Below are 12485 nucleotides of genomic sequence, written 5' to 3'. Positions count from 1 at the left end.
CAATAGGCCCTTGTGCAACTGCAGTCAATGCAATGAGGGAAGACTCTCCAATGAATAGAAGTCACATCGAAAACAAAGGAAGTTTGTTGCAGTTGAAGGCCAACTATCCCTGCTCCAAAATATTGCTGCACGAGTTTCTTGGAGCAGTATTTTACTTTCATCCATCCCCTATTGCTTCATTAATAATCTCCCTTCTACTGCTGGACCAAAACGGAGAACATTTGACGTTCATTGTCAGTGTTCGGTTCTGTTTGAAACTCCTCAAATATTGAAACAATCCGTGTGAGCTGGATTACAATCGGAGTAGGGTGATAATTGGCAAGTAACATTCATGCCAAATATGCCAGAAAATGGCTCTCTTGGGGAAAAAAGGATAACCAACAACTAGCCAAGGGAATAGCAAATAGCATTGCCATTATTAAAGCCTCCACCATTAACATTCTGAGGTCACCATTGACCAGAAATCTAAATCGATCAGCCACATGAAAACTACAGCTGCAACAGCAAATCAGACACTGGGTACTCTGTGCAAGTTATCCACCTAGCGGCAGAGTAAACCTTGAAGAGTTAGTGTCCTGGGAAAGCACAAGGGTATCATCAGCCGTGACTTTGGAGGATAAAGTTGATTTCTCAGGACCAATCCTAAGATTTACCTTTCTGGATAAAAGATTGCTGTCACAGCAGGCTGCTTTAAAATAAAGGCTTCGTGTCAGCTTCCATGAAACGAGCAATTCATTTGTGCATTGCTCTGTTGCTTGTTGCAAATGAGCTGAGCACTGAAAGGTGGAATACTTTTCTGATGCAAGGGACAGCATTGATCAAGGGAATACATATGGCAGTGTGACTGAGAGGAATGAGTTCTTGCTCCTTGGAGGATCCTTCCACTCTGTAAAACTGAATGCCTTGTCATCCTGCTGCCAGTTGTGTTATCTCATGCGATTAACGCATCTGCAACTTCCTTTAAGTAAAGAGAAAAAGACTTGCCTTCACACAAAACCTTCCATGATTTTAGGACAATCCAGACCATGTTACAACTGAAATAACTACTTCCAAAGTGTAGCTACCATTGCAAAAATGTTCATTGTAAAGTACTTAACCATCTTAACCTTTTTCTTCATTAAATCTTTAATTTTTCCTGTAATCCATGGTTGGACATAAAAGAAAGTATTGTCTAAGGGCTTATAAAGAATAAACAGTAAATTGGAGGCTTGAAGTGTTTTATAATTCAATAAAGGATAATTAACAAACGATAAAGGGCATTAGGAATAAACTACCAGGAAACATAAAAACAGACTGAAGGCATGTAAAAGGAAAGGCATATGTGGGTCCCTTACAGCAGGAGAGTGGAGAATTTATAGTGGGAAATAAGGAAAAGATAGAGGAATTAAACAAATACTTTGAGTCTGTCTCCAAGGAAGATGACACAAAAAAATCTCCCAGAAGTACTGTACCCTTAAAATGAGGAATTAAAAGAAACTGGTAAAGAAGTGCAAGTAGAGAAGTTAATGAGCCTAAAAACTGGTAAATTCCAGGGACTTGATGATCTACATCCTACAGTTTTGAAAGAGGTAGTTATGGGGATATTGGATTCTCTCAATATCTTCTTCCAAGATTCTACAGAATCTGGAATGGTTTCTGAAGATTGAATTTAAGTGATTTTTAATTTTTATGATACAAGTATTTATATTTAATATATTATAAAATTAAAAAAGTATTATTAACAAAATATTAATTCTAAAGATAGCAAAATTGAGAGGGGGGGGAAAGAGAGAGAGAGAGAGAGAAACCAGAACAACCTGTGAGTCTAACAACTGGGAAACTGTTGGAATATATATGAAAGGATGCAATATCAAGACACTTAAAAGATAATATGATTGAGCAGAGCCAAAATTATTGTACGAGTGAGAAATTACATTTGACTAATATTGTCAAAGAGCTCCAATATATCTACTGAAGGAGTGGGGGGGGGGGGGGGGGGGGGGGGGGGGGGGGGGGGGGGGGGGGGGGGGGGGGGGGGGAGGGCAGGGCAGGGTGGGAAACCAACTTTTGTTAATGTCCTACACAGCAGGTTCCTAAGCAAAGATACAGCATATTATCTCCAATTCCATATACCAGTATGGATTGAGAATTGGTTAACAGATAGAAAATAGGTTCTTCAATGAGTTTGCAGGCTGTAACTGGTGATGGGAACTTGCTTCTTGGGCCCAACAATATCAATGATTTGGGGATCATTGTGGGGATCAAATGTTTGCTAAAAAAACTAAGTGGGGTTATGACTGGTGACGTAGAGGTAAAGTAGTTTCAAAAGGATATACACAAGCTGAGTTAGTGGGTAGCAGTGTGGAAAGATGAAAGGTTATCCACTTCAGTGTGAAAAACACAAATGCTAAGTATTCTTTTTCAATGGCAAGCGACTGAGAAGTATTGATGTTCAGGGGGACCTACGCATCCTTGTATACAAGTCACCAAATGCTAATATGCAAGTGTATCAGGCATTTAGGGAGGCAAATGGTATGTGGCCTTCATTGCTGAATCTCTTACTGCAATTATATGGTGCTTTAATGAGACCACACCTGGAGTTTGTTCTTCTTAACTGAAAGAATAAAGATTCACCTGATTGGTTCCTGGGATGGCAGGTGCATCATACGAGGACAGATCAAGTGGACTTGGCCTGTAAGTCCTAGAGTTCGGAAGAATGAGAGGTGACCTTGTGGAAACTTACAAAATTCTTAGAGGGATCAACAGGGTAGATACAAGGAGAATGTTTCCCCTAGTTGAGAAATCTAAAACTAGGGGGACACTGTCTCAAAAATAAGGAGCTGACCATTTAGGACATAATGGAGGAGAAACTTCTTCACTCAAAGAGTTGTGAATCTTTGGAATTCTCCACTCGGGAGGGCTGTGGGAGCTCAATCATTGGCTGCATCCAGGACTGAGACTTTTTGGATATTAGAGGAACAAAGATGATGTTGGGTAGTGGAGAAGCTCAAGGAATCAGGTGGCCAACTCCTTTTTCTTATTTGTCATGAGGAGGGTCTTGGTAACTTGACTTAAAATCATGAATGAAAAATAACTCGAACAATCACTGCTTCATCTACATATTCCAAGGATGTAAAGAATGGGAGTAGAAGGCTTGTTCTGTAAGGTCATGGTTGATTCTTTACCCCATTCACTTTAATGCTTGTTTCACTTTTAACATCCAAAAAACTCTCAACCTCAGTCTTGAATATACTCAATAACTGAGAACTCACAACCTTGTGGGATAGAGAATATCAAACCCCTGAGCATAGCAATTTCTCCTCAGTGCAGTCCCAGCTGATTGACCCCTTATCTACAGATAGCTCGAGACTTCCTTGTTTCTGGATTCAATGTCCAGGGGAAAGAACCTATTTGCATCTGATTAGTAATTCACAGCTGGAACGTTATACGTTCCAATGAGATTACCTCTCATTTCCCCAAACTCCAGTGAGACGAGGACATCTCTAGGACATCCTTTTCAGTCTCTCCTCATACAACAATCCCCTCATCCCTGTCCTGTATAGAAATAACATTGGAGGTAAAATTAGCTGGGTGATTAAGTGCACTGTGGTCTAACGCAATGGGAATTTATTACTACTAATAGACACAGGCTTCATCTGTGGGGGGAAGCAAAGTTAAGATTTCAGCTAACCCAAATACCACTTGAAAACAAAAAAAAAAAATCACACTTGCCTTCACCTTTGTTTAAGAAAAAAAGGAGCAAGCATAAAAATGAGCTGTCAAGGAGGAGTGATTAGATGATGATAAGGATGGATTTAAAAGTTGGAAGATTGTAGGAAGAGAGATGAAATGAGGAAGGTGATGGCTGAACCATTTTGAGGCACAGAGAAATTAGATTGAAAGACATAACAGTAACTTTTTATTTCAACACACATGAGAAATTGCATAGATAACACGATTCCCCTCAAATACGCAACCAAATCATCACGGTGTCTTTCAGGCGAGAAGAGTTAATCAGCTTCTTATGACTATGTTTAAAAATACTTGCGGACCTTTTTTTTTAAGAAAGCAACCTCTACATTTGGGTCACCAACTAGTGATGCTTAAAGGCAGTTTTACATAGTCATTTGAGGTGAAATTATCTGAAATTTTATGTATGGCAATTACTGCATTATCACTGCTTCATCTACATATTCTAAGGATGAGAATGGGAGAAGGCTTCTCAAGTCTGTAAGGTCATGGTTAATCTTTACCCCATTCACTTTAATGCTTATTTCACAGTTAACTTAAGTTTCCATCTGCTCACGCCTTTGTGTAGGAGGTCACCTGCTATTTTGAAAGTGATCAGGGGAGTTGTTGCTTGTGCCTTGGTCTAAATCTTAACCAGACTAGACAGATTATCTAATTGATGTCACATTGCAGTGATCTTGGAATTTGCTGTGTGCAAATTAGCTGCCACATGTCCCACATTTCCACAGTTGGCAAACTCATTATTCATTTGTTCCCATTGTTATTTCACGTTACACAGAGAGTTATTCTTTCCCATTAACACAGTGGAATAAGCCAAATAATGCACATTGACTTAAAAATATTTTGGAGAACTATATCAGTTTTCACATTTGCCTTTTTCATCCTGTTGTGTAATTAAAAATATTCTTCCCCAAACATCTGACAGATAAATAAATGGGTGACAGAAAATAATGAGAGTATAAAAGATGAATTAAGTGCTAGGTAGAGAAGGAATATGACATTAAATGGGAATTAATTAACTAATTCTTGATTGACAATAATTGCTGTTGCTTGACACAAGCTTTCAGAACTCCAAAAAAAAACTCAAATCATTCGGTAAGTTGCAACAATCACTGTACTGTATAATGTACACAACCTGGAAGCTTCCCTTTGGGATCCAGTAGCTTCTACTGGTTTTATTCCTTTTTCTTTGCAAAACTTCCTCCAATTTTGTAAATAACTGTTTAAAGTCTTTAATCTAATAAATTGTAGAGCACCAAATGAATTTACTGTCTGGATGGCATTAAAAAGCTATCGACCAGCATGGAGATTTCTGACCTCAATTCAATCAAGAAAGGACTGTTTCACTCTTAGGAATTTAAATGTACATCAATTCCCTTAAGCAATGCTCCCAATCTTTCAGAATTTCCCCAAGTATGCAGACTTATAACTTGATTAATTATTGCCAGGATGGATGGCTCTACATTCACTGCTGGTTAAATTGAGGTTATTTCCTGCTGTCAGAAGCTAATTCCACAAACAAAGACGATAATGGTGACACTCTCCCAAAAATCAAATTTCTAGATGAGTCTCTGTTCTTAACTACGCTTTGTAGAGGTGACAGCAAAGAAGAATAAGATTTTTCCACTCATTAATAAAACCAGACGTGGGCCAGGGACCATCCAGATTAACATTAACTCTTGAGTTGTCTTACTTTGTCTTAATAATTCACTTCTCCATTTATCAAACAATTCACTTCTTGTTCAAGAGTGCAATGGCCTGGGATGATACGAGTTCGAGTTAAGATAATGGATTTATATCTGTTCAAAAATATAAACCCGATTCCAAATGCTCAACCATCTGGTGAGCTAAATGAGGCACAAAGAACAAAGTGGTCCTGAGCTGGGCTATTACATGTGGTAATGTTCTCTAGCGACAAATTGGATGAAAGATCATCGACAAGGAGCATTAATTCTACTTTTGTCCCCACTGATGCTGCACAACCTGCTGAGTGTTTGGAACATCTGCAGTTTTTAAAAACTTCACAGTTCAGTTTACTTTGTACCATAGTCATGTTACAGGTTTGAAACCTATTGCAGAACGTGACTGCATTGTTTAAATTTACACCATCCTGTGATTTTGCAATTGCTAACTTTTGAAGTTTGTAGACCGCTATTTCGCCGAGATTCACAGACAACTCAAGTATGTACTCGCAAGTATGTGCTTTATTTGCTCAATATCTTTCTTGAAGCTATCCTGTTACTGTATTTCAACTTCCTAAATATATTGTACCACAAAGTGACCTACATACCTTTAGAGTCAGTAATACTTTTAAAAAGGGAGAGCAAACAAAATAAGGTGAAGGTTCAAGAAAAATCTGAACAGATTTATTTAGGAGTTGAATGCCAACAAGAACAAATAATGCATTTAGTAACATAGCCAACTGTACCCTTTCAGAATATACAAAAGAATGTTTTTTTCCCTGGGAACACAGTGACCAAATAGTCTTTAACTAATAATATTACAGTTCACAGCTGACATTCAACTGAGCCTCTGGCCTTTTCCGATTAATAATGATTCTAAATGGACTACTTCTTTGACAGAAATCAGTTCCAAATTCTCTTGAAAAAAATACTGAAAAATAGTGTTGGACATCAAGAATATACATTTAAATGGTAATTGTACTCGGATTGATTATCTTAGACCAATCCCCTTAAGAAAATTAACCTGTCCATAATACAAGAGAAAATACTATCTGACCTGATGAATGTTTCCAGTATCCGTGGAAAGAGAAATCGAATTAATATTTCAAATCGAAACATTTTGGTCAGATGAAGAGTCTTTGACCTGAAACATTAACTCAGTTTCTCTTTCCACAGATGCTGCCCGATCTGCTGAGTGTTTCTAGCATTTTATGACTTTATTTCAGATTTCCAACATGTGCAGTTTTCTTTTTGATTTTCAGTTGCTGACCTGATGTTGCAACAATCCACCAGCCACTTGTTAGTACAGCATTACAAATACAGTGAATCAGATCAGCAACTACAGAACATACTAACAAGCAGATTGATTGGCAATTCATGCCTTTTAGTGGCCACAGGGTGCCTGCTATGTGCCAAATATCTACTATATTTATCTAAATAGTAATAGGTACTGCACTTTCAAAAGTTATTCAATATATGAATAAAGTACTTTGAGGGACCTATATTGCAAATTGTTTCTTTACAAGATAGCAGAGCCAAAACAAAATGTAATTGCTTGTTTGTAGTGCCCCTATAATTTAAGAGCCTGTTGACAGTTAATGCAGAGGTTGACACATGAAGACTGACACAAGAGAGTGCAGATGCTGCGATCTGGAGCAAAAAAAAAACAAACTGCTGGAGGATACCTGATCCACTGAGTTCCTCCAGCTGTTTGTTTTCTGCTGTTAAGGACTGACCGTTTGTGAGGACTGTTGACAGCTATGGGACCATATCCCAGCACGAGTCAGTACCTTCAAAAGAAGAAAATTGTTTTATTACTACAAAAACTGAAATTAAACAATATTAATTATATACTACATTCCATATTTAAAGCCATCTTATTTTGCATATCAAAATAATATTTTGAATTACACATTGCTCTGCATGCATGGTAGTGTAGCAGTTAGCATAACGCTTTACAATGCAAGCAACCCGGGTTCAATTCCAGCCACTGTCTGTAAGGAGTTTGTACGTTTTCCTCCGGGTCCCACATTCCAAAAGATGTATGGGTTAGGAAGTCGTGGGCATGCTACGTTGGCGCCAGAAGCATGGTGATACTTGCGGGCTGCCCCCAGAACACTCCGCGCAAAGGATGCATTTCACTGTGTGATTCGATGTACATGTGACTAATAAAGATATCTATCTTATCTTATTTTGGAATATAGTCAGTCAACACTTCATACAATCTTTGAATTATGTTTTGTTTTTTCATTGTATTCTTAAAATAACAGCAACAGTTAGAACATAGAAAAGTACAGGCCCTTCAGACCAAAATGTTGTGCCAACCTATATAAACCATCAACCTAACCCTTCCCTAATAGCATCGTAATTAGCCGTCCCCCAATTCCCATATCATCTGCTCCCATCCTTGTCCATGGGTATGCTGAAGGTCAGAGTTGTGGCCACCATCTCCAAACTGCTCGCTCACCAAGAGGTCAGTCACCTGACCAGGTTCATTGCCTAGTACTAGATCCAGTATGGCCTCTCCTCTAGTCGGTCCGTCCACATACAGTCAAGAATCCTTCCTGTACACACCTAACAAATTCTGCTCCATTTAAACCTTTTGCACTAAGGAGGAGCCAATCAATATTAGGGAAGTTGAAGTCACCCATTCTCCATTCACTTGGTTTTTCCAGTATGGTCCCCCTCTTATCTGTATCATTCTGTGACTCAAGATATTTCTTTGCATTCACTTACTGTATTTAGTATTGATTCCTCACAAGGTGGACTACACTCTCCATTCTTGATGTTATACATGTGTGTGCATTTTCCACAACCTCCATATGCATGAAAGCAAGATGCTGGCTGTGTCTCCAGGTTATCTTGATTTCCTGTGCCAGATTATATTCACAAGGTTCATGCAGACATCTGCAGGCCTTCAGATCTAAAATTTGCATACTAAACATTTGGATATTTAATATTTAACAGACTTTTGCAAAAGCTAAGTGGGTTCTGCTGGAGTTTCTTGTGGATAGCGTGGAACATTTTGTCCTAGCACCTTGCCTTTAGCTTTGAAATTCCTCTGTCTCATTAAAGCCCATGTCTTCAATCAAGCCTTTTGCTCACCTCTTCTTTGGTGTCCTTTTTTGACTGGTTAACCAGATTGTTGTCATTGATGGTGTGATGTAAGTGAAAGTGGTCATTATGATATTTGGCTGCTCTTCCAGCCTTAGGAACTCCTTGTTGTAACTTGTCTGAATAGGTTATGAAGACCAATTCCTGTTATTGTAAATTTTCCCAGCTTGGCAGTTGTTGCTTTTTCCCTTTGAGAAGCATCAGTCTATTTCAAGCTCAAAGTTTAAGGAGTAAATGATTAGGTTTAGTTTTCACGTTTCCTTAAATGTTATGATAAAACATTGGTAGTTTGAACAAAGTGTGGAGCTTGAAAAGTAATGGATTATATAATTGAAGAGTTGCCAACTGTCTCCAGTGCCATACACGAGAAGATGGACAATATGGTATCCAATAATTTTCTGATGGTGTTTTCTTTCTGTCTCTCCCTCTCTTATGTTCATCTGCTTCCTTTTACTTCTCTCTTCTATCTTACTTGCTCATTTTTTTCTTAAATTCTTTTATTCTGGGGCAGGGGGGAGTATCATGGTACAGTATTACAGAGAAGGGAGATACCAATGACTACATGTAGATTTGATGAAGAATTAGTGACCACCTTTCCTAATCCTCCTCAATCATTGACACTTCCCCCAATGCACTACTCCTGTTTTGTCTCCCATCTCCTCATCTTCCCGTTAAACTCTCCAGGTTCTTACATCCTCTCATTTCCATCCAGGCCCCTGTCTCTTGCTCTACTTTGAGCTACCTTACTGTGAAGCTGGCAGCCACTGACACCATAAGCTTCCAAAGAACAAGAGGGAGAGGTCAGACCACCGCTCAGCATCAAGGAGCTCTCCTCTTCCTTTGATCAGGAACAGAAGCAGGTAGAAGCCAGTCCGGTCCTCAAGACTGCTCCACCATTCAATAAGATTGAGGCTGATCCAATCTTGGCATCAACACCACTTCCTCACTCTCTCCCCATACCCTTGACCCCTTTGTAATTTAAAGGGCTACCAATCTCCCCCATTGAATCTATTCAATGAATTTATCTTCACAGCTTTCCAGTAGAGAATTTCCAAAGACTTGTTACTCTCAGAAAGATGAAATTCCTCCTCATCTCCATCAGAAATGGGCGATTCTGACCCCATGACCCTTTGTTCTGGATCACCCATCCCCATGTATCCACTCTTGTACAATCCCCGAAGAATTCTAACAAATTTGTCAAACAGAATTCTCCTTTCATTCAACCAAGTTGATTCTCCTTGATTTTCCAAATGTCTAGTTATTGCCTCCTCAATAATAGAACCATAGAACAATACAGCACAATACAGGCCTTTCGGCCCACCATGTTGCGCCAACCTTTAAACCACGCCTAAGACTATCTAACCCCTTTCTCCCACATATCCCCCTATTTTAAATTCCTCCATATGCTTATCTAACAATCTCTTGAACTTGACCAACGTACCTACCTCCACCACTACCCCAGGCAGTGCATTCCATGCACCCACCACTCTCTGGGTAAAAAACCCTCATATCTCCCTTGAACTTCCCACCCATTACTTTAAAGCCATGCCCTCTTGTATTGAGCACTGGTGCCCTGGGAAAGAGGCACTGGCTGTCTACTCTATCTATTCCTCTTAATATCTTGTACACCTCTATCATGTCTCCCCTCATCCTCCTCCTCTCCAAAGAGTCTCTCCTCATAATCCATACTCTCCAAACCAGGCAGCATCCTGGTAAATCTCCTTTGCACCCTTTCCAGCACTTCCACATCCTTCCTAGAATGGGATCCAACATTCTTCCCCAATGACAGATGTTAGACTTACTGGCTGATAGTTTCCCTACTTTCACTTGCTCTCAAAAAATGCATCTTAGCAATTTTTTTAAAATCATAAAACAAATTAGAGAGTAGCAAAAGATATTCTATCAGTCACTCTCTTTCTCCTTCACGTTACCACTTAGAATTCACAAACACAGAAACAATTAGAGCTTTCGTCTTTCCTAACTATCAGCAAGACAGGCAAGGTAATTAAACATTTAAAATTCAGCAAGGGTTTTTCTTTTAAATCGCACTAACATTAATACAAAAGAAAGAAGTTGCTCTTAGTATATTTTCCAAGGACTGAATCGTTCAAAACAATAACTAGCATTGTTTCTTGATATTACCATTTATTTGTGGCACATGGACAATGCTGGCGTTAGTTGTTCCCCATTGCCCTTGAACTCAGGAGGAAGTTAGGTGTCAATCACAATGATGGAGCCACATACAAACCAGACCTGGTAAGAATGGCAGGTTTCCTTCCCTTAATGCAAAAAAAGAAATGTTTTATTCAGCAAAGCGAGATACTGAGGCACATCAGCCATGAGGAAAGATGACCAAACTTTGTAAACTCCGAATGTGGAGAAACAATTCGAGGCAGAGGTTTAGGGCAGCAGTCTAAGGGCCTAAGCATCTGAAAGTAGGTTTGCTGGTGCTGGGGTGATGAGCTTTGAGAACCTTGGGTCAAAAGGCCAGAACTGGAGGAACATTAAGATCGTTGATGGAGGCTATGGGGAGGTGCGGAGGGATGGAAGATACTGAGTGAAAAAAAACACTTGAGGTGCTGTCAGATTGGAAACCATGAAAGCAATCTTCTTCTTTCTGACCTTTTATTCACAAGCACACTGTGTTAAAAACAATGAACATTAAATTTACATGTATTTTTTAAGCTTTTCCTCTATTTCCCTTAAATAACGTTGGTAGATAACAAAGCAGTAGATATACGAGCAACAGAGCGGTTAATAATCTGGAAAATGAGACCAGTGCACTAACTGAGATGGCATAATCAAAATTCATTCGCAGTATCACAGTTCTGGTGAAAAACATCATCCAAGTCGTAACTAATATTTGTAAAAATATTAGTTGCAACTTTGAAGGACACTTCAACTGGTCTATTACGTTTAATTTCCATTCCTAATTCGAACGTCCCAGATCCCAATTTACAGGGGGGTAAATGGGTATTAACTGCATACTTGAATGGAAATATTTTCCAGAACGATTACGCGCTGTTTTGGGGAAACAAATTTCGTACCGTCACCAAGCGGCCAGAACGCGCAATGACATAGTGGTGAGTTTAAGCCGTTTATAAGTTAAGGAACTAGTCATGGAAAAGGTTGGCTGGTGGGAATAATAGGACAGACAGTTCGGGCGTAAGATTGTTAAATACGATAGAGAAACCCAGACCTGATTTTAAAATAGAACGCTATTACTGAAGTGTAGCAACTAATTTCTACTGCGTTAAGGGAATGAATCACCATTTACAGCGATGTTCATCTTTATGACTCAAGTGTAAATCCTATTTGTGTGGACTTAAATCCTTTTTTAAAAAAAATTGCGACGTTTTACTATTGGGTCTTACTTTTCGGAACGAAAACTGTGCAAAGAAAATGCTGATTGGAATTCACCTATACTGTGATATGGAGTCCTAGACATGTATACTATTCTGTAATTATTGAATCCACCTTGGAGATAATGTTTGATTCGTTCTCCTAAAACGGACAACAAAATAAGGTTTAAGATACTCGCAGCAGGTTTCAAGTTTTGTTATGACTGGAGGTTGATGCTATTTCACAAAATGACATTATGACCTCCCATTGGAGAGAAAATAGAATTGGCCACATTTCGTAAAGAAATTACCAATGAGCAAGTCTTCTAAATATCGTTGACCAGTACTACTTAGACCAATATACATAACATGGTGACGTACCAACTTCCAAATATTTTGAACATGCATACCATTCTTTTCAACGTTTTAAGTTGTAGTAATATCAATTCTGCATCTAAATGTGCCATTCGCTATTTTCTGATTAGTTTATTTTCGGGATTGCTGCAAATTATTCTGGCATTCCGTTACCGAAATAGATTTTACTTCTCAGTAGTTAGGAAAGAAAGAAAGAAATTTTCCCGCTCTGAGTGAGAAAATTAATGTCTCCCAGACCACAGGG

The 12485-nt window shown here is 38.9% G+C and overlaps 1 protein-coding gene across 1 annotated transcript in view; it reads right to left on the bottom strand.

Annotated features, from left to right (window-relative positions):
* cbarpb (CACN subunit beta associated regulatory protein b) overlaps nt 1–10735 on the bottom strand; it is a 189395-nt gene extending 178660 nt beyond the window's left edge. The window contains exons 1-2 of the mRNA XM_052037654.1: nt 10668–10735; nt 7097–7201 (exon numbers count right to left, since the gene is read on the bottom strand). The gene's annotated coding sequence lies outside the window, so the exon portion shown is untranslated. The remainder of the gene's footprint in view (nt 1–7096; nt 7202–10667) is intronic.
* Nucleotides 10736–12485: the final 1750 nt, after the last annotated feature.

This window comes from Pristis pectinata, chromosome 24 (assembly GCF_009764475.1).
Source record: "Pristis pectinata isolate sPriPec2 chromosome 24, sPriPec2.1.pri, whole genome shotgun sequence".
Taxonomy (NCBI): Eukaryota; Metazoa; Chordata; class Chondrichthyes; order Rhinopristiformes; family Pristidae; genus Pristis; species Pristis pectinata.
Note: the sequence above shows the minus strand (reverse complement) of the source record. Positions and strands in the feature narration are given on the sequence as shown.